Consider the following 23,566-nt stretch of genomic DNA (forward strand, 5'->3'; position numbering starts at 1 on the left):
GAGCCATCCTTTCATTTCTCAGCGATGTCCCGCCTGCCCCCTGCTAATTTAGGCTCTCGTAGCCCCTGAACTTCACAAGACCGCCTGGGGATTTGCTCCTGACAGCCCACTCTAGTTAGGAAGACCCCTACGTGACCCTTGCTCGTGCATTTCTCCAGTTGTCTTTCCCGTAGCTCATTTTCAGCCATTAACTTGCTGACATGAGCCCATCCAGGCCCCCTGGTGCATCTGTGATCCCAAATTCTGAGGGTCTGAGGCCTTGTGGTCGTACCATATGTGACAAGACCCAGAGAAGACCTCAGCTCTGGTGGCCTTCCACTTACAGAACTCAGTCAACACGTTTCCATCTCAGACCCTCCTCTCTGTGGTTTGACAATGGGGTCACAATGGCCCTGGGCCTCCAAAGGCTCAGCTCGACTGTCCCGATGTCCCATGTAGAAACCTCTCACACCACAACACCCCACCCAGTACACCGTCTGGGACAGGCGAGCCTGTACATACCAAAGACCGACCTTCTCAGATCCTTCACTCCACCGCGCACAACGTCGAAGCCCATCTGCGCAGCCGCCATTCACTTTGCTCTGATATCGGGCTGTTGGCACTGCCCAACACTGACGTCCCATTTCAATTTACTGATTGGCCGCTACCTTACAGGTTTCTGGGGTCCCGATTGCCCCACATCAACATGCCACACCTGGGCACTCGCTGGCACCATCATGAGTGAGCAGAACTACCATCTTCCTCACTTGAAAAACCTCACAGCTTATTTGTCATTAAGAGGAGGTCTATCTGGCTTCCTTGACCACCAACACTCTACTGGTCATCGTGTCCCCTTCTTTGTCCTCAGGCCCAGGAATACAATAACCTTTCAAATGATTCATTTGAAACTGGTAGTATTTCTGGAAATGTTGAAAATTTATGACCTGTGGATTATGAAGGTGCAGGATGGGTGGGATACCAAAGCCCCAAATGGCCGGGACCCACTGGGGAATCCTCCTTCATCTCAGGTGCGTTTTCTACTGAGGCACAAGGAGGGCACCCACATTCAAAAGGAAAAATCCAAAATATAACAAAAAGTAAAGACTAAAAAATATGAAAATAATATCAAAAACTGCAAACAGAAAATGTGGAGTGCCATCGAGAGCCCAGGCTGGTGAAGGCACCTGCGTCTCATTTCATCACTCCCTGGATTGTGGTCACTTTGACCAATAGGTTTGGTCCAAAGCACATTTAGCTGCAGCGCCACACTCATAATGTCCTCACCGTAACTTCTCGTGTCACAGGCCCGACTCACCGTGGATTATTGGTCTGCTCAGACCTCCATGGACCCCAAGGTGGTCTTCATGGAGAAAAGTAGCTGAAACGTCCTTGTGCTTCTGTCCCTACAGAGAACTTCAATACTCTGAGTGGATAGCTGCAGGAACTCACATTTACCAAAATCAAGCAGAAACTGAATTTGACCGGGTCCACACACATATGTTAATGGACACCAAACACCATTAAACACTTTTATATTTTAGAGTGAACACTCGCTGCTGCCACCAGCGGGACAAATGAAACAAAAGGCAGAAAGGATTTTATGTGACTTTCAATTTACGTAAAAGAATACTGGGATAGTGGAGACTACAACACACATTTTAGAGAGATCTGAAAGGCACTATATGATAGATAGATAGATAGATAGATAGATAGATAGATAGATAGATAGATAGATAGATAGATAGATAGATAGATAGATAGATAGATAGATAGATAGATAGATAGAAAGGCACTATAAAACAGATAGATAGATAGATAGATAGATAGATAGATAGATAGATAGATAGATAGATAGATAGATAGATAGATAGATATGAAAGGCACTATATGATAGATAGATAGATAGATAGATAGATAGATAGATAGATAGATAGATAGATAGATAGATAGATAGATAGATATCAGAAGAAACAACAGTGCACCTCTAAATATCATGTTAATTCATTTAGCTAACAAAAAGACCTCCACTCATCGCTTTTTCTTTCAAACTCTCGGGCTTCTTATTTGTTGTGTCTCATGAGAAACTCCCACCAACAGTGAGTGGGCACAGGATGGCAATGAGGGGGCAGTAAGAAGAATTAGAGCAGATGGGCCTGGCCAAAGCCACCTTGCAGAAGCACCTACATTAGAGGTAGGAAGGTCACTTCTTTATATGGCATTGTGGGTGCCACTCATAGAGGGCAGTATGGCCTGTAGTTGTTCAGGGTGCCCTGGCAATGCATTAACCAGGGGGTACCACTACTAAAGAGAGATCAGCGGCCTAGTTATCATGTATGGGCACTATGGAGCAGTGAAACTAATAGGCGTGTGGCCACTAAAATCTTGGAGAGATCTCCCCTTAAGCAGTAGATAGCAGCACTGGGTGCTCTGTGGGGTGGGTGCCATCTTGTGCCCTCCTACATGGAGCAGGTGAATCTATGGATGGTAAGGGTGCCTGTCTTTTTAAACAGGGATATCTGGGGCAAACAGAGGGAGCTGGTAGACCACAAGTGTTTGGGTCCTAAACATTTCCCCAGGCACGTCACTTGGATAACTTGTCAGGAGTCAGGAGGAGAGCTGTGGCGAGGGTCCACTGTGCCAGGGATGATGTTCTTGTTATTTTTGTTCTACACGGAGTGTGTGAATGTGGCCGTGGTGGGGCTGGGGTCGCCTGTGCAGTCTGCTCGGGCTGTTTGATGTTGAACCCCATGCTGTCTCTAGTAAGAAAAGAGAACCAATGAAACAGAAATGGATGGACAGAAACTGGAGGTGGCACAGAGAAAAAGGACAAGGTCTCCTAGAAGCAGCGTGGGGTCCTGCACCGTCACCGTTCTCACGCTGATTCATGGAGCAGACAGGGTGCAGCTGTTTCGGATGGAGTCTGATGATTCCACTGCAAAAACAAAATGTTTTCTGCCACGTAAGTGAAAAATCAGCTGGAGAACGCAATGCGATTCTGAAGGCGGCCGCGCGTGTGCCACTGTTACAGCCCAGGAGCCCACTCCCTCCTGTACGGCCGTGCGATGTCTGCTGGTCGTTTGACTCCCGGCTTGGTGTCGGCTCGGCTCATCTGGGCGGACAGGCCGATCTGGCGCCTCTAACCTCCGTGGACAACGGGCCATTTCATAACCAGCACTGCAAAGCTCCAATTATGTCTTCCCACTCGAAACTAATATTAGTTTTTATTGTGCCAGATAACAAATATTCACTCACCTAAATTAGAAATGTGGAGTAATTATACCAGGCACCCTCCTACGGGTTATTCATAGACTCGCCTGTTGTAAAAGAGCTTTCTTTATATAAATAGGTTACTTCAGAGTGTGACTTTAATTATGTTGATTTCAAACAGAACATGAATACGGTATTCCAGGGGGATTAAGTGTCTACAAGCTCATTGTTAACGGAGCACAAATGTATGCCAGTGTGGAGCGACTGCCAAAGCTGGCGCTTCAATTTATTCACATACAGTACTACACTGGCTGAATCATCCCGCTAATAATAAAGATTGCAAAAAGAAAGAAAGAAAGAAAGAAAGAAAGAAAGAAAGAAAGAAAGAAAGAAAGAAAGAAAAATAAAAATCGACACGTAAAAAGATATTGTTGGATTTCAAGGACGCACAAATGAACTTTAATCTTCACCTCACAAGAGAGTGGACATCACACACACACCACCGGTCTGTCCGGACACCGGGGGGCTCCTCATAAAGCCTAGGCAGGTCACATGAGCCGCTGTGACGTTGCGCTCGGTGATTAAGTGACATTCACAACCCAAAAATCTCGTCCTTCTCCTGGATGGCGGCATTGAGGGCACTGAAGAGGTTTATCTCGACTTTAGTGAAAATGAAGAGTCGTCGGGTGGGCACGGCCATGGATGCTGTCGGGTTATCGTCCAATTATTGATCAGACAGACCACAAGAGACCTGGCACTACGGCGACATATTCAATGGCATTACTGGGATGGGACGCTGCTAAGGGTCCAGGCTGTCGAGGTCCAGAAGGTGACTCCGATATGCAAATGTCCACCTCAGTCATATTTACTCTTATTCTTACCTAATTTTTCATTTAGTTCCCTTTCTTTCAAGTATTTCTTTGCCATCCCATAAAGCACTTTCAGCTCCAGTGCCTCCTGCTTATGAACATATGCTCTGGAGAGGAATGGCATTGTTGCTGCTGTTCTCTACCTGCACCTCATAACTGGGCAGCACCTCCGAAACTCGTGTGCTTCAAACAGACGCTCTGGGGACGCTGCATACGACCGAAGGGACGACAGTCGATGGGAATGACAAACGGAGATTCGAGAAAGAGCGAGGTGGGCCACGTAAAAGGCACAGCATAGATGAACACACAGTCAGTCAGTTTCGCTTGTCTGTGCGGCTGTCTGGTCCTGGAGGCCATCGTTTATTACAATGGACACCCACAGGTTTGACTTCAACACAAATGACACTCCAGTCAATGTTCTCCGGACATGAACTGCTGGTAAGAGGAGGAAAAAAACGAAACAAATGAAACGAAGTCAATCGGCGTCGGCTCACACAGAAACAAGACGACATTAAAGCAAGTCAGACCCATGACGGCAGCTGCGAATTTTTAATTCTCCACTTGAACTTTCCACTCGCTATCCTCACAATCCCAAATCTAAAAACATTTTATAAAATGCTAAGAGTCACCTGACTGTCACGCAAAACCTCACAAACTGCTGGGCCTTGAACCTTGACCTTGGTCTCCATCGAGATCTATGTTGTGGTACCCGTAATGCGATCCAAGGACTGGCCACGTGGGCGACTTTGACCAGAAAATTGGGTTTCAGGCCCTTCTCATAGCATGTGGCTGACAGGAAGTGTGGCACTGGTGACAAGTAAAGGACGGTGGCGAGCTCTGCTGACAGAGAGGCACATTGCATGAGACGACGGATTGTATTCCAAGTGCAACATGAAGTCATACATGACCAAAGATTTGGGATTCCTCCAGCATGTAAGTGGACTTTGGGTCCTTCACTTGATATGGCCAAGTGGCACATCTGTCACAGAAAGAGCTGTGACGGCAGTGACATTGAATGGCAGTGAAGGACATTGTAGTGAACTTGATGGATTGACCTAATGGGGGAGGGGTATATTTCATAAAATGAGGTCATCGAGGACCGGAGGTCCAAGTCTTCCTACTTATTGAAAAGGCGCCATCAACAGCTTTCTCTTGGGAACCTGAAAATGTGTCGTGAAACGAGGCAAATGTGGCAAATGACCGCCGACGCCTCTCCGATTCGGTGGCACAGTTTCGTCTTTCTTCTTCCCTGCTCTGGAAGCGAATGGATCAGTTCACTTGTGGGTCTGAAAAGATTTCATGTCCATTCAAACAGCTGCTCATTTTTGGTCACAGAAAAAGTAAATTGTGGTTTAAAGAGACGATCAGAGAGCAGGTTGAGTTCCTTTTCCATGACGTTTCTGGGCAGACATTTTGTTTTGAGCACACACTGTGGTCATGCCGGCTGACAAAGGCACACTATTGTCTATTCAGAAACAAGTCATTGTTGAGCATTTATGGAGTACTTGTGTTCGGCTCACGTCTGATCTTTTGGGCAACATCTGCTTTTGGTCCTTTGGGTTTTGTTTCAGTCCCTGTTTGTTTCCTTTCACGTTCCCCATCAGTCACTTGCCAAGTGTGAGAAGCTTTGCCTTTTCGCTCTTTCCAGGCGATTGTAGGCAACCCTGGATGAGGTGCTCTGACACTGAATACTCGGAGGATGCGGTGACAGGGATCTGCCCTCGCGCAGATACCTCTGAAGTTTTGTAACGTGACCCTGTGAACGGGAAGTGCGTCTTGTAAAAACGAGTGGGATTTGGTCATTTTTCTTCAATTATTCATGAACTTCATGGCTCTTGATGTTAAAAAGCTGATGGACTCCACACAGCACTGGTCCCTGCTCACACCAGGTGGTGCCTGAATAGGCTTGGGCCCCCGACGGCCATTTGGAAAATGGAGCCATGAATGAACCTGGCTCATGAAATCATGGGATTTGCTCTCTTGAGGTCCCCCGATGACTCCCCTTCTTTAAGGTTCGTCTCTTGATACCATTTTTGAAGTATGAGGCCATGTCTCCTCCTCTGTTTTCAAAGACAGATATGTAGCCGCTCTTTTCAATCACTCCTGGTCCCGGGATTCCCACTGCAGCCCCACAATCCGTGCTAATCAGTTAAACACTCGCGCTCTTCTCTTTGGATTCCTGCTCCCAGATGACGAATCTCCATTTCCTCACAGATACCATCCATCTTCTCAGTGGAGTTGTGTTTTTTGGTGAAAAGCTTTTCAATGACCGAGAAAGATGAAGCCTTCATTTTCAAGTCTTATCTTTCGCTGCTCCCTTTGATTTATCAGGCTCCTTCCCCGGTGCGGGTGGCTCCTCTGACAGGACCAGGCGCTGGTTTGCTTTCTGAAGAAATGTGGACTGACACTCTCAAAGGCTCTTGTGTGTCTACCATTGGTGTAGATAGCAGCTCGGTGTGACCGCCAGGACTCAAGTGACTGACAAGCGACTCCTGTCTGACGGACACGACTGGCTCGACCGCTCCTCTGGTCTCCAGAGCTCTTCTGAGGCTGGCCTGGTCACTTACCAGACTCCTGACGAGGGCTCACTCAGCAACTTTTGGACAAAGGATGTCGTGTGAAGCTCTGCCCATTTAATCTCAGCATTCCTGGCAAATTGATTTTCTGCTTCTTGTCATCGTGATATGGAGCTACCAATCAGTATGACAGCCCTGTATGTGGGTCCTCACCGGGACTGCAGGTCCTCCCATCTTGGCCATGGCGTGATCTGCAGTATGGGGCGCTGAAGACCACAGTCAAGTGCTACAACACAAACAGCAGGGATGCCAACTCTCGAGCCCAGCTTGCCAATTATTTAATGTCCATAAAATGACCCACCAATGGCGTGCTTGAGATGTTATGACGGCAGCTCTCGTTAGTTTGCTCTTACTTCTTCACTTGGTCCAGGCACTCAGGAGTGTAAGAAGCCTGACAGACGAGACGAGTACATTCACTGGGTGACTTGTGACTCTCAGATTGTGGTGTCCCCAGGCCTGACTGCATACAGAAAGTGACAAATAAAAGTAAAAACGCCGAGCTAATCCAGTGATCCAGCTCAAAGTGCCCCGCAGGACTGTGGCTGTGGAAGCCATTAAACCTTTTCTGACATTTTCCATTCTGTCTCTGCTCCTTTGTATGCAACTGCTCGGCATCTACAGGGGGTCTAAAGGAGGAGATGAGGGGCAGCGATTGGTCTCCATCCAGAAAAGCTTGGCACAGCAACCACCTGTAAAAGGGGAAAGGAAAAGCCATCCGGCATCGCAGAACATGAAGAACACTGCCGAGCGACTCTTTATAAATGACCTCGGCACACAGTCCATCACAAGACTCCTCGTGACACACTCACTCCATCAGAGCACCAAAACCAGGGTGATTTATAGGCCGAGGAGGGAGCCATCTGCCCAATTTAATCTTGCTGATAGGGCCGAGCTGGACTCTGCAAGATGGAGATAGGCTCGGTGATAAACTGCTAATACGCGCGCCGGACTCGACCTGGGCACAGACCATCACCCTTGGCAGCCGAAGAGCCGCGCAGACACAGCCCAGGGGAGGCCGAGGCCCAGATTCCCGCTTCAGATCTTCCTGATTAAGATGCTTTAATTGTATGACTGGCGGCAGCGAAAACAGATTGGTGAGGCCTTTCGATGAGGTTGTCATTAAATGAAGACGCGCACAGAAACCGCCCTGCTGGGTGCTTCTTTTTGGGACAGAGTGGCATTTAATTGGACTTTCTGCTTCAAGCCACCAAAGTTTAAGACAGGATGAGCTGTTCAAGGTATTAAAGTGGAGTTAGCATCGGGCCTGCATCTCCAAAGGTTAAGAAGGTTACTTCCACAATGAAAAGGAAAAAAGACCCCGTTACAGTAAAGCCTCCGCTAGATCTGAACAAATGGATGACTGTGCTCCAGAAGCCGGCTACCGCATTTATTCAGGACTTTATCATGTCTCAGGTTTACAGTCCACCGCATTTCAGACTTTCCATCCACTTTCCAGGACTTCAACTTCTGCCTCCTACAAGACCCCTGACTATCAAGCTTCCCTTCTCCACAGCTCCTTCCATTCCTGGCACATGAAAAACTCTCAATGACGACGCCTCCGCAGTGAAGAGGTGGGCTTCTGTAGTAAAGCACTAACACTGAGGAGTTTCTTCATTGATAAAGGAGACTCCTTTCATGTTGAGGACAGGGTCCTCAATCAAGCCTGAAGTAGACCTCATAACACCCACTCTAAGAGGAATCCCATGAAAGCCATGAGACCCCATCTCAGCCACAGGTCATCAAAGACAATCTCTCTATTTTGTAGAAAGGGCTTTCCACAGGAGCCCTTCACCCCAACCCTTCCTTGATCTCCTTCTGTTGACCACCTAACCTACCCAGCTCACCTCACAGAGAGAACCACAGTCCTCAGCAGGCCCAGAGAGACGTCACCGGGGCCTCCAGGCACACCAGATGAAGGCTGTACAGCTAAAACCTTATGGCTTTTACCTTCTTATCTTTCCAGCGCGGAAATAACCTTTAACCTCTTTTTTCCAAGATATAAAAATGTCAGGATAGAGAAGCTTAATAAGCTGCCTTTATGTTATATCAATGGTTTAACAACATCTGCAAAAGCCACGGTACAGCTGAAATGACAAAAGACGCCTGACGCTCGACTTATTGGACATAACAAAACGCTTTGATCACAGACTTATTGTAGACAGGGTCCACACAAACGCTCAAGATCACAGCCTGACTATTGATACTTGCTGATTGTGGCACCACAAGTGGTCTGACACGTCCTCTGTGCATGTAAAGATGATAGATAGATAGATAGATAGATAGATAGGTCCGATGATAGATAGATTGATAGATAGATAGATAGCTAGATAGATGGCAGATAGACAGATGGTCTGGCACTCTGTGCATAGATAGATAGATAGATAGATAGATAGATAGATAGATAGATAGATCTTTATCTGCCCCCAGGCCTTTTACAGAGGTGGAGGACATAACCAGTATGTGCGGGTCTACATAACAAAGAATCCAGGAGCAGGAATTAAAGCGTCTCAAGTTTAGGACAAGACCCTCCAAAACCCTTCCACGCGACCCTGAAGCAGAACAAACCGGTCTGGAGAATGGACAGGCCAAGACTGCAAAGTGTGTCCCATTCCCTTTCAGCTCCTCTCAAAGCCTAATGTGTGTCGAGTTGCGGCCCCCTCAAGCGGGCAGACACATACTGGACACAAATGTAACACAACCCTTTAAAACTTGTGGCACAAGGCTGACAAAGGTTTCTGATTGTGACACTTTCAAGTGACCCTCGCCCTCCTTACCTGATATCAAGGCTGATTAGAGGCGAGGTGGGCGTGCGTCCTCACAGACGACACAGCAGCTCTTCTGAAACATTCAGGACAACAACGCTGAGCTGTCTGCATCTAAGAGAAGCCAGAAAAAGGAAAAGCAGAAAACAAATAAACAACAATATAGACCTCACTGCCATTTTAGGAGGGCAGGTACAGAGGACTAGATGGCTTTAAGGGAACCCCCTTCTCGGCAGAAGAGGATGAGACAAGTATGACGATGAAGATCGGCCTCTCCAAAGGTTGTTTTGGTTTTTTAAACCCATGCAGAAATGCAACGCATAACCAAACTTCAGGAGGCGCTCTTTAAATCATTCAAGACCGTCGTGATGTACTGTCAAAAGACTCGGGACGTCCAAAGACAGTCGACTAGCCTGCAGTGCCAGTGTGGGCTGTTTGAACGAGTGGACGCCGTGAGAAAGAAGCCCTGGAATCATTTCATGGATCCCAAATATTCTGTTATTAGGCAGGATAAAAGGAATAAAGCATGTGGTGCGATTACTCAAAACACAAGGAATGCGTGGTCTTCACACAGGAAAACTCACAAGGCTTCAGTTTTGACCTCATTAAGAGAACTGATTTGATTCTTTTTCTTCTTACTGTGCTCAGGGGCACGTGGCCTTCCTCAGAGTGGACAGGCCGTCCCAAATGACAGACCCATTTTTCAAGGTTTTCTATTCAAGTGAAATTGTTGTCATTTGCTTATGCAGTGAATAATTATGGATTGCAGACTACAGGAGTTATGTGCCTCCAAGTCCACCCTGCGTACATCTGTGGTCACATAAACAGTCTGCCTCTTTGGAGTCCCAGGCCTGCTTCAGCCCTCAACTTGGAAGATGGTGTAGGGTGCCACCAAAGCCCGGAATCCATGCCTGCCACTTGTGCATGAACATTTCAAGAAACAGTACAGTAAAATGTTTAGAGAGTGACGACAGAAGAAAGAACAAAGCGCAGGTCAAACAATGGAAGAACAATACGAGGGCAACAGTGAAAATCGAAGAAACGCACCGAGATCAAAAACCAAAATACACAGCAAGAGAGTCGCAATCTAAAGGACAATGCTGTCCAAATCATGGATCGATTGAAAGAGCCGAGGCAAATTTGAAATCCCCATGTCGCCGATGTCATTGTCATGCTGCCCCAATGCATTCTGGGAAGCAAAGTCACAAAAAACAGCTGATGCAAAGTCCACAACATAGCAGAGCCAAGACTAAAAATGGTGTCGAATAGGCTTGGAATAAATGGAGGCTTCAGTTCAGAGAATTGGAGAAGGAAGAGGAGGAGGAGGTTGGGGAGCTCCCACTACATGACAAACCACCTGGATTGGGACCCGAGTGCAGCGGGTGACACCTCAGCACCACACTGAAGGACTCGCTGGGTACATATGGGTATAAGGTGGAGTGGTGGCTCTGTGACTGAAGAGCTGCACTCATATCTGGAAGGTTACCCCTCTGAACTCCATTGCTACCAGAAGGGATCCTCCTACTCCGGTGGGACCCGGAGCAAAGCCCTTAACCTGAAAATGGCTCCAGGGTCACTGTGCAATGGCTGACCCTGCACTCTGATGCCCAAAGATCAGGCGAAAAGACAATTTCCACTCAAAGATTAACAAAGAATACCCAAATCAAATATAAACCTCACAAGAACGTTTTATAGCTCAGGGGAGGTTCTGGAAAAAAGGAATTAAACGCTCCAAGCTCAACACTAGGAGAGTCCCAAAATGGTGGGTCCTCGGTGGTCTCCAGGTCTCATCTGTGGTATGAGGTAGAGCGAGTAATCTGGAGATACTGCAGACCAGCACCTCAGCCCCAAAGATCTCCTGAAGGGCCCTGGGGACCAGAAGGCTTTACGGTATCCCCAGTAAAAAGACCACCGAGTGCCGGTTTAACAAAGCAGACACACACCAACTGGAACGTGGAGCCGCCGTGTATTGGCAGCGTAGACGAAGGGAGGACCGGGGGGCCGGCAGTGGTCTCCTGATGCTCTCTGCCATGGGCTGCAGCCACACGCTTTTCTTTGGTGGCCTCGTTGTGGTCGTTTGCATTAAACGTAAGCCACAGGTGCAGCGGCGAGGGAGTAAGGCGCTCTTCATAAGTCACACACCAAACGGCACAAATTCTCCTTAATTGCAATCACTCGGGGCAGGGCTTAAAATAATTGCAATTAACTGGCAAATGCAATTACCACAAGTAGCCGTCCCCTCCAACTGACTTTCAATTTGCGACCGGCCCTCTCTTTGTTAATCAACAGGACTGCGGTAACTACAGGTTTTTTTTTTTTTTTAATAGAGTAGCATAAAAGAATCTTAATTTTGATGTTCGTCTTACTAACTAAATGTAATGATTCTGGAGCACGTGCCTGGTCAGACTTCATACACCTTTTTATTTTCGTGTCACACTTCAGATGACCTTTACCATGGAAACAATGAAGTGGACATGGTGAATACTGATCACTTTTGTCCTGAACTGGTTAAAGTGCGTGTGACGCCGTTTTCTGACCCACGAAAGTGTGAGAGCACTTCACGTGTAACTTGCTGCTCCAAACTTAAATCTTCCTATGATGACATAAAGCAATAGGCCATACAACGTTCGCGCTCCGAGGGACTACCTGCTTCAGTCGCTTAACTGTTAACACCGCCACAAAACGTTTTATTTCAGTTTTCATAAAAGGCCCTGTGAGGAACACACTGAATAAAGAGATTTAACACAGCGTGTGTTTGCCTGCTTGAAGCCTGCACAAACAAGTTTCTAAGAAGTCGACAGAGATAAATAGAAGACTTTCTCGATAAAAGACAAACAGAGGCCGACAAGCCGCAGTGTATTTGTACACGATAAGACGGCCGCACAGTAAATGAATACAATCACCACTCTTAATGTTCGGAGAAGCTAAACCCATTGTAGTAATTTGAAAAGAGCCCGATGCATTGAGCTTAACAAGTGAAAAAAAGCAGGAGGTGAGGGGCGTCTGGCAGCCCAAATGCCGTCACAGCCCTCATGACCCCTGCTCTTTCCAGCCATTAGCTGTTCTTTAAGAAAGCGTTAGTCACGAAGGTGCGGCAGAAACCCAGACAAGCCTCAGAAGATGGAGGTGCCAATCAGGGAGGGGGAATTGCAAGAACAGGGTGGGAGACTGCAGCAGAGCATTGTGAGGGGGGCTAGGGGTTCAAGGGCTAAGGAATGATATTTAGGGGAGCAGGCGACCACACTGCCGTGTGCATTTTTGGGGAGTTACGGATGTCTGGAGAGCCCACAACCAAATTAGGAGACGATATTGCATGGGTGCTGCCCAAGTATGCCCCCGTAAAGGGATGCACCACATCAATTAACACGAAGATGGGTAGCAGTAGTCAAGGGTTTATCGGCAGGGTGGAACAAAGAAGAGACAAGAAGCGGGCAGCGTGGGAGCCGAGGAAGAAGTGGGCTAGCAGAGCATGTGAGGTTTAGTCTGCCAGTCCGGGTGCCTGTCAATGGACTAGCATGTTGTGTACGTCTTAGTCACTTTTTAATCAGCTGAACAAAGCAACCATCACAGAAAAATGACCTTCATCTTGAGAGACTTACCTCCCTGCTGCCTTCAACAGTTAAGACTTCACAACCTGGAAGAAAAACAAATAATAGCATTTTAAAATGGTGTTGAGAACTTCCGACTAAATCAGATCCAAAACTGCCGTCATCAGCAGCTCATCACTCACAGGTTAGACTTTACGATCAGATTTCCAGTTTAAAAATATAAGCAGAGTCATGTTTCTCATTCAAGATGTACAAAGAAACAGAAAGTGAAGGTCCATCCAGCATTCTTCCCCGTTTTCTTTAATGGCAAACACTACTTTTATGAAATCAGTCATCCACCATCAAACCCACTGAACCTGTGGCCTAGCAAATGTGCAGCTGCCCCTCAAGATGGCGCCAGGTAGTGACATGCTTGTCTCTAAAAACTACAGGAAGAACCACAGAATCTGCCCAGACTGTGTTAACTCTCCACCTCTTCTCTTTAGAGCTTCTGAAAATACCATTTGGGAGAAAAGATTTGGGAGTGAAGATGTGGTTAGGGAAGCAGTGGCTTTAAGTCCCCGATCAGCGTTTCCGTCGGCACTCGGGAGAAAGGCGCAGAGCGGCCGGCGGGCAGAAGCCAATATCACAGGTTGCTAGGGGTGACATTTGGTTCCATTAACCCTGGCATGAGACTTGTCTTTATCAAGCAGAGATAATGTCGCAGCACCAGATACCAGGCTTTGTTTTTCAAAAACGGATACAGGGCCCTGGAAATGGACGTTTGGCACAATAGAAGACTAAAGCAAATACAGAGGCTCATTCAGTCGGCAGTCCAGTCGGTATTTTTAGAAGAACTACACGCTGGCACTCATAGCCACTAGACTCGCAGGAAGGAGGCCCACAAAAACAAATGCCACTCTGCCATCCATCCATATGGTGAGCCCACTTCTTCTAGTAGAGGGTCACCCGCAATACAACAACACTTATGTGTGAAAAAGAGAACTGTGGCTCGGATTTGTAGGTTAATAAAATTAATTGGACAGAACACAATGGGCGCGCACGCCTCCGCTGCGAGCTTGAATGGCGTCAGTAGGGCAGTGCAGTGGTGTGCCACCCCAATCCTGGAATGGAATAAGCAGATTTAGGAAAGGGAAGGATGGATGGAGCTGGGGAGAGCTTTGGCAATTGTGCAGATGTGCTCTGCAATAGACTGGCATCCCACCCAGAAATGGTCCCAGGTGGGGTGGCTTTAAGTTCACACAGAAGAAGGCCATCATATAGAAGATGGTCTGGAAACCGTAGCAACATTCACGGCCAAAGAAGACTATGGCAGCCAAGAGCCTGACATGGAAAACTGAGAATGATGAAGAAAACGGCGCCTCTTACTGTACCAGCACGGAGAAGGGCACATCGCCTGGAATGACGATCGGTCTCTGGGGTGTGGAGGGAGTCGGACACGACTGATCAGAAGGCTACGAAAGTTTCAGATTTGTTATTAACTTGTATTTCATGGATTGACGCGCACTGTGAGCCCGGTGCTTACGCCTGCCTGTAGAAACAGCAGCGCGGTTGTCGGAGCAAACCTCCATCACACGACCACAGGCCTCTGGGACAAACTATCTGAAAAACAAAAATGTGATGAACATGAAACCAGAACGCAGAGCGACTTTCAAATGAGCTAATCAAGTCGCACCCGAATGTCACACTCTGTGCACATTCTCAAACACTTCACCGTAAGAAAGAGCTTTATTGACACAATTAAAGTAAATTACGTAGAGAAGTAAAACTGAAACACACAATGGCTTCTGGCATTTCGATATCGATAATGATATCTGTGTCCTTTCTCGGGAAGACGACTGGCTTATAAGCCGACTTAGACGTCCCAGAGCCGTCCTCTTAGGAGTCGCGTACCTGACAGTACAGAGAGCACCAGGCAGAAATCACGAGATTACTGTTTCAAGTTTAGGAAATGGATGGATGGACATCAGCGTGCGACTGACGCGGCATTGGAACCCCCAATGAAACGACATTTTCTGTTCACTTCATCGTCCTTCACCTCATTTTGCCAACACCAAAAAAGTCTGCTCAGAGCTTACAGACTTTGTGTAAGAACTGAACTCCGCACGTAGTGTAGTTTAAAAAAGTTTAATACAAACAGCGAGCGTGCTGGGCAGAAAGGCCCGTTAATGTTAAAAATTAGGAGGGTGCCATGTTGGCATGAGATGTGATGGAGCGCAGATTTATCCAAAGCGCCATCGGAGGCAGAGATGGGCTTTGGGACTCAAATAAATGTCAAATAAAGCAACCATTCCAAGTAATCATTTTTATGTAGTTAATATTATTATTACTATCTTAAGTCTTCCCAATCAAATACTAAAAGCCCAAATGCTTACTTCTTCTCTTCCACTTTCTTTTGCCAGTTTTTACACTCTGTGGTGCTTTATATTAAATGCTGACTCGATGCAAGGGGCCCTCTTTTATAGCCTGGCTTCAGTGATGTCATGGGTCACATGACAAGTGGTCACATGCCTAACAACCACACAAAATGGCCGCACCCAAGCAAACAAGAGCAGAAAATGGTGGTGCCCACTGGAAAGAACGACACAGAAGGGTGGCAGCATAATGACAATCAAACAAAACTAGCTAAGGTGCTCCTGTTTTTTGTCCAAAAAAAATAAAAATTAGAAAACCTTACAGAATCCGTTTTTTTTTTTTCCAAACATGCTATTCTTTAATTTTCGAAGGGACATGTAATTTTACAAACTCCCGCTCCTGTTCTCGTGCTTTAAAAAGCTGATTGCGTCCAACTAGAAGTGGCGACTCTTTGATTTCAGAAAACACGACTCCCAGGCCTGCGAGGAACGACAACAAAAGGAAAGTGGAGGCCATACGTCTGATCACCGATCCTTGGCACTTCTGTTCACTCGTCTGGGCACAAAGATCAGCGTTGATGGAGTAAAATCCGTCGAACCTCCGCCACATTTCTGTTCTACTGAAAGACCTCAGCAGGACAGGAACATAAAATAAAAAACAAAGTGCAACTGTTTAGCGTTCAGTCGAACCCCTCATGGCAACCGCATTGACTTCAAGTGAGGGTCTGCTTCACCAGAACTCTGCAGGGGGCTCCGGCATTCAAAGAGGATGGCAATGCAAATAAAATCCACGATTTCGATTCACAACGAATACCTCGGAGAGTGCGGACACCAGAGACGTGCGGCACCAAACCCACTTCAAATGATGGCGGGCAGATGAGACAAGAACACCCAGATGGCTCTTAAATGGCAGATTTTAACAAAAGTTTTTTATTACTCCAAAGGAAAGGTGGATACACAGATTAACAACTGAGACCCTCGAGGAGGACAGGCAACGTGTTCGCTAAGTTTTAAGGCTTTGCTTTCATGTTTGCACCCTTTGGCCACATTTTAAATGAGGCACAATATTTTTAAAAGAGGTCTTAAAAATGCTTCACTTAAGATCACAATTTCCTGTGGCAAATAAATTTATACCATAACTGTGACATGTAAAGCACCAAACTCATCTTTAAGAGTCTCAACAAAGAACTGCGTCTGTGCCTTTTGAGGTTGGCCGTAATGGTGGGCTTTTGTACCGCCAGCAAGGCAGACACTGGGAAGAAGGAAAGAGGGCCAAGAAGAGGACAAAGAAAGTTCACATAGACGACCAGGAACGCAAACACAAGAGAAACAGCAAACGCACACCGAGAATCGAAAGGCAAAGGAACGCCAGGTCAGATTTTCAAATATGTCGCAATTCCAGGTAAAGGCCTTCAGATGATTGTCTGATGAACAAGCGGGCTCAAATAATGTCGCCATGCCCTGTAGCAACCTGTAGGTGTGTCATGATGATGTGTGTTCAGAAGGGCGCCGTCCATCGAAAATTCAAAATGGCGTCGCAGTAAATGATAAACCAATAATGCTGTGGAATCCATCATTGAGACGCACCAAAGCAGTAACAGAACAAGATGCAGAGGACAGAAAGATATGGAAGAAAATGATCCGCTGTGGGAGCAGAAGAAGAATACAGCAACAGTCTTCAAGTCGTAGGCAGTCCAAGACATTTTAATTCTGAAATCAGAACAATTTCTTCAATGAGCAGAACCAAAGTCATGTTTATGATGGTTGACCCACCAGAGAAGACACGGGTGGGCACAGCGCCGTGCTCATTGATGTGCTCGGTTGATCTTTTTCACTTTGGTTATGGACTGGGGGCCATGGGCACACTTTGGACAAACTGATGATTTGCTGATGCACTCGTGTCTTTCTCAGTCTGTGTTTGTTCTCTTCCTCGCTTCCCACTTTTATGTAGGGTGGATGTTTTTTGTCAGGCTTCTCCAAACCGCTTGGTCCTGCATCTGCCAAACTCAGCCTCTGCTTTCCCTTCCCCACTGCCATCCCTCTCTTGCCCACGTATTCATTGTCTCTCCTCATCACGTGTCCATACCACTTTAACCAACTTTCCTGCACTTTCTTAGGAATCTCTCCCACTTTTGGAGGATTATCTCATTTCTTGTTCTGTCTGTTTCTGTACCTCCATTGTCCATCTTGACATTCTCATTTCTGCCACATCCAGCTTCTTTACTCAGCTCCATACATCGTTGCTGGACTCGAAATCCTTACTCATAACCTCTGCCTTAATCCTTTGATCACACATTACTCCCGATACCTTCTTCCAACTGTTCCATCCACTCATCCTAGACATTTCAACTTCTCTGTTCTTTTCAGTAGCTCTCCCACCAGCTAACATCTGAATCCTAACCACCACTAAACCTCCAGTATTCGGCCTTCTTCCTATTTATTTTCAAACCTCCGCCATCCAATGACCTTTGCCACGCGTCCGATTCCTCTCTCTGAGTCCTCAGCACGAAGCCTGGACTGGACCAGGTGGTCAGCCCCTCCATAAGCAGATCAGGGGCTGTAAGGCTTCTTACGCCACTGGCTTACAGCCCATTGAATTAATGAAAGCCATGGGTGGAGTAGACTTTTCAATCTTCGCACTTCACATGGCGTTTTTGGATTTGAGGTAGGACCCAAACTGTTCATTTCATTTCATTTTTTTTTTCATGCCATGGGCTCCTATTTTCAGGTCCTTACCCTTCTGCTGATGGCGGGTGATCTCTGTGTTCCCTTGGCCTGATCACCCAGCTTGACTGGTGAGGCTCCCTGGGTTTGTCTTGTTGGTGTTCAGTCTGCCGCGTGCCAAGGTGGCCTTCGGGTGTCACTGTGTGGGCCGCCTTACAGCCGGTGGGATTTGCTCTCCAGCCGCCCTTTGGATTGGGATGAACACAGGAGAAGGCAAATGAAGATCTTTTGATGGAAATGCAACCCACTTCCTTTGAAGGCCCATTTTTCAGAGTTTGGGCGCCATTTCAAGTATCTGTCGGCGGGGCGCAGACATGCTGAGCTCACGAGGTCGAGATGGAGGTGCGCTCGCTCATTTGCTTATAAGCCACCCGTTCAAGTCAGTTTCGTGATCTCTTTCTGAGATGTCTGCAATCTTCTCACCAGCCGGCTCCTTGTGTCCTGCCCAGCCTCTGCTGGCTAATTTGCATATCTATTTTCATGTTCCTGATTATTAATTTGCCGCTGATTATATCCTCTTGTTAGACTGTTTTCGTCTCATACTGAATGTAAATTTTCCCTCTCACTGAGGCGCCCGACATACATGATCTGGTGTGCTCCCTTGGCGCGTCCCTGTAAATATTTTTTGTTTAACCTGATTGTTATGATAGGAAATATCTGGGATTGGAACTGACATACGACACAAAGTACACGGAAAAAGTGTCTTAATAACGGCCAGAACAAGAGCGAGACATTCAGCTGCTGAATTGTGCTACACGTGTGTGTTTGTGACTGAGCGTGGCAGTGCCACTCAATCCAGAGCACGCCGTCATCGATGCCTAAGGCTGAAAGCACCAAAATACAAAGAGAAGAAAGGAAACACCAAAAGAAGGAAGCAACAGCACACACACATACAGCAAGACCACCGTATTCTGACCACCCACTACAGGTTTTGGAAGGAGCCACACAAAATAATGGGCATTGTCTTCAGGGGGCGCAACAGACTTTATACAAAAGCTGGCAGAGCCTTAAACTCATTAAAGTGTTCACCACAGAAAAGACAAAAACAAAAGTCATTTGAGATTCAAAAAAGTCAGGATTTACTAAAGTGTCGTGGAAAGACCCCAAGAAAAAAACGTCATCTTGTATTGTCTTGAAATTCTAAAGTGCTAAGAATCAGCCATTGGAATAACTGAAGTAAATGTCACACGACCGGAGCACTCAGTGGACCTGAAACCACAGGTCTCCCCGGCACGTAGCATTCCACGAGCGTCTCTGCTCACTAATGATTGAGTTTCTGTACTTCTAAAGACCCTCATTTGGGGGGGTTTGTAGGCAAGAAGTTTATTACTTAAAGAAATTCATCTCTGCAATGTCCGCTTTCGGGTTCTCTAATGACTTCTGAGCCGTTTCCACCGCCATTTGGATCAGGACAGGCGCTGCCATTTTGAGCACTCGCCACCATAGTAGCGATGGAGTCATGGGGCCTGTGATCCTGACGCCGACAAGAATAAAAGGTCATCGTTTCAGACCCTTCTGACTTTGGCTTTTCCTTAAATGGTCTCAACCTCCTGGTTTGAACTTCAGTTTTGTTTTGACGACACAAGCACATAGGAAATGTGACACACGACAGGAGACCATTCAGTCCATTTGTCACTCCCAAGATCTCATCCTGATCGTTCTTAAAGGTTAACTCCATGTCTCGCTCATTTGTCCCAGACTCCCACAGCTCTTTGCATACAGAAGGGATTCGTGAATTCAGTCCTAAATGCGGCTCCTCCTAATCTCCACTGACATCCTCAAGTATCTCATTCAGAATCCTGCAGGATCTTCTACCGTAGCTTACTTCCCATTTATACACCAGTGAGTGCGGACACCTGCCTAATTCAACTCGCTCCTAAATAAGCCGAGAAAAGTTAAAGGCAATGCCCCCAAACAAACCGGCAATTCACAACACGCAATCAAGAACATAAAGGAAAACAATGGCAGATGGAAAGAGTGAACAGGGGAAAGGCAAGGGCCATAGCAGAGCCACTGGCAGCCAATCCGCTTCTGTTCTTAGAGGAGAACACTTAGGCTCCACCCCTCTCCTCCCATTTCAAAGTTAACCATCGAAAGACGCTGACTGGGACCCCAAGAATGAGTGGACAGGTTGCATATACGAGGTAGCAGCTGCCTAAGTGGACCCTTCAAGACAAGCACAATGGATGCACTGGTGGACCAAGGGGTTGCGGTCGGCCATTTTAGACATGAGCTGCCAGAGCTGGGGGGAGGATGTGGTCATGGAGACCAATAAAAAGAAAACAAGATGGTGGTTAGTCGCTTGGCTTCAGCCGGCCATTTTCTTGACGTTCTAAGGTGACTCATCGTTCTCATTCTGGACTGCTTTGTACTTCACACCCACCATAGCCAAGATGGCTCCTTTGGCCCAGAGCCTGAAGATTGACTATACTGCTGTTGTCATCTTCAAACTCTAATTCAGGGTCACTGAGGCTGCGGCGACGCAGGTACCACACCTGAACAGGGTGCTATGTCCGGGGCAGGCCTGTGTGACACGCCATGTTGTTTTCTTTCCAGTCACCCCACAGTAGGTGCCAGTTTTCTTTCCATCTCCTTCCAGTCTCTTGATTCTCAAGTCAGATAATTGCATTTCTTACTTGCGGTGAGCCAACAGTACGTATTACGCCACCTGCACATGGCACGCGTCTGCCTCAAGTGAGCCAACTGTTCTTTAGAGAGGAGAACAAGCAGAAATCTGCAGTAAAGAGAATGCAAAAGCCACCATTGAAATTCGAAAGGAGAGAAAGCCAGAAGGATTCTTTTTGTGTGATCTGGCCTGACGCATTTGTAAGCACGTGCAGCACGGCTGCCAGGGACGCATTGTTTGGCCAGCCTTGCCTGACTGTCTCTGCCATCTCTAGTTCAGGTGTAGCAAGGGAGCCGAGAGCTTAACAAGCCCGGGCTTTGGGCCAAGCGCATCTGTGAGTGACGCTCACTTAACTGAGCGAAGACTCCAAGCAGGAGCGCCGGTGACAGCCAAGCTGCACACTTGAATTCCAACGACGCTTTCCAAACGCAAAGTGCGGGCAAGCGGAACAGACACGCCTGGCGCATGCTAACGGGGTCCGGTCGGCGACGTGTCTGTGATCTGAAGTCCGTGCACACAAACATACAGCGCGGTAGCAGGGCAGGAGGACACAGTGCCGGGGAGTCACATGGCCGTTCCGTGCTCACGTGCTGTGAAAACATACAAATATGTGCGGTGCCCGCCCGGTCGGTCACAGGAGGATGGCAAAGCTGTGCAGATAGGAGTGCAGGGGTGAATGGCATATCCACATCCACTTCCAAGACAGCTGGCTGATCTCTTCCTCTTGAGCACCCATGGACTGCACCAAAGCTGGCAGAACGGAATGGGTGGGGAGTGGGGTGGTCCGGTCAGTGCTTTATGTAGAAGGGTGTCAAGATAAATATCAAAAAACAGTCAAAGACAAAGGGAGCAGAGTGAAGAGCACCATCGGCGACAAGTCCCAAGCAGGATGGATCTGTGAGTAGAAACATCGGCTTGTTTGGCATTTATACATTTTATATATATATTTTTTTTTTTTTGTTTTTTTAAATTCCATGTTGTTATGCATTAAGAGGCAGTCGGGCACAGCTCCACCAGATTTTGTGCAAAAATAAGGAACCCTCTGCTCCTGGTTAACGCAACTTCTTATTAAAAAGTTTAGAAGAACCCCCAGCTTTGTCTTCTTCAGCAGTTCTCTTCTAATGTTCTATCGTCGTTTCAATGGAACTCCTCATTAAAAATCTGATTGGTTGGAGTCTTCCTGCTGACGGGTGGACCAATCAGCCTGCAGTACTCATGTAAGAACATACCGGGTCATTCAAATCTGGAGTGCCTGTTAATCTTTTAATTTTCTGTTAGTCTGTGCTTCTGATTTGAGTTCTCCCCATCAAGGCCATGCAGCACAAGCCACAGAAAAGGTACAGAAAGTGCAATGCCATTTGCTCCTAGTAAAGAAAGAAAGAAAGAAAGAAAGAAAGAAAGAAAGAAAGAAAGAAAGAAAGAAAGAAAGAAAGAAAGGCGATCAACATAAGAAATGTGTCTTCCCAAAAACATTACGCTGTATCTTAATTTTCACCCACATAACAATTGAAAACGCCACCCAGGACGCCTACTTGTACTCCTCCGTCTTTGTGAAGATGAAGCCTGATGTTCCATTTTCAAAGAAGTGCGCACTCCTGGTGTAGAAAGGACAGTTCTGTATGTGGAAAGTCAAACTCCTGGCCACATGGCACTTGGTGCTGCTGCCAGGGGTGCGGTGGGCAGTTCATGTCGTCCGCATGTTCTCTCCTTTTTACGGTGCTTTGTCTTTTTTCACCCCAGAGCTGTCTGATTCGCTGTCTGATTCACCGTTTCAATGCAGGCAGTTCATAGCCATGAGACCCCCCTGAGTTGCAGGCGATCGCATGGCGCTCACCTCACTTAGAGATGTCAGAGGGTACAACGACAATCTGATGCCAACCAGCCTAACCAGGTGCCAGCATCCCCTGGTTGGATTGTTTTTATGACATTCAAAGGTGCCTTAACTTGCAAGTCCCACTAGTTCTCGGACATGTCAATGTTTGAGAAGTCTGCACACACAGAGGAACATTCATTTATGGCTCCATTACAAGCTTTATGCCAAATACACCGCTGTGGTTACGGCTGCTGCTCTCCTCGGTGGTCCATGCTGCCTACTCTTTGTGCTTACTGATTCTGCACTTTTGATGTGTTTACACCCTCAAGATGAGTAACACACAAATCAATTAGCTCAGATATTTTGAATTTGCATAAATGATGCGATTCAGCAGCATTTCATAAAAACCAACTCATCTAAAGAGGCAGACAGCACTCCTGGTGGGCCGCAGTGTTGGTAGGACAAGCACAGAGGGTCACGAGGGAGAAGCTCCAAAGCATTGTGGAGAGCAGAAAGCTGCATTTCGTGGAATGTCCTTAGACAACCCCATACGTTACCCCCAAAATAACAGAAAACATGGTGTGCCCACCAATATCCCCAGTATGTATGTAAGTACAGACCACCACAATGCTAAAGTCAAGTCAAGTCCTTCCGTGAGAACCCTAAATCCAAGGAGGACTGCTTCACTTATGTTAGGTAGAATGCCCAGAGGGCACTGGGCAGTCTCATGGTCTGGAATCCCTACAGATTTTATTTTTTTCTCCAGAGTTTTTTTTTTTGTTTTTTCTGTCCCCCCTGGCCATTGGACCTTACTCTTATTCTATGTTAATTAATGTTGACTTATTTTATTTTCTTATTGTGTCTTTTATTTTTCTATTCTTTATTATGTAAAGCACATGTGCAATAGAAATAAATGTTGTTGTTGTTGTAAAACAAAGAGAAAAGAAACAAAGAAAAGTGGCCAAGGTGATGAAAACAGCCTGCAAATGCAAACAACTACTGCAAAAGAGGGAGTGAGAGACGAAACTTAGGGAGGGAATGGGAGGCCGACGATCAAAACCGTGTAGAGGCAGGGCGACAGGATGATTGACAGCTTTAACTCTGACAT

The 23,566-nt window shown here is 46.8% G+C and overlaps 1 protein-coding gene across 1 annotated transcript in view; it reads right to left on the reverse strand.

The window, feature by feature from the left end:
* Positions 1 to 23,566, reverse strand: part of esrrga (estrogen-related receptor gamma a) — a 230,985-nt gene that overhangs the window by 107,324 nt on the left and 100,095 nt on the right. The window contains exons 2-3 of the mRNA XM_039738280.1: positions 12,993 to 13,027; positions 9,406 to 9,507 (exon numbers count right to left, since the gene is read on the reverse strand). The gene's annotated coding sequence lies outside the window, so the exon portion shown is untranslated. The remainder of the gene's footprint in view (positions 1 to 9,405; positions 9,508 to 12,992; positions 13,028 to 23,566) is intronic.

Source organism: Polypterus senegalus, chromosome 16 (genome assembly GCF_016835505.1).
Source record: "Polypterus senegalus isolate Bchr_013 chromosome 16, ASM1683550v1, whole genome shotgun sequence".
NCBI lineage: Eukaryota > Metazoa > Chordata > Cladistia > Polypteriformes > Polypteridae > Polypterus > Polypterus senegalus.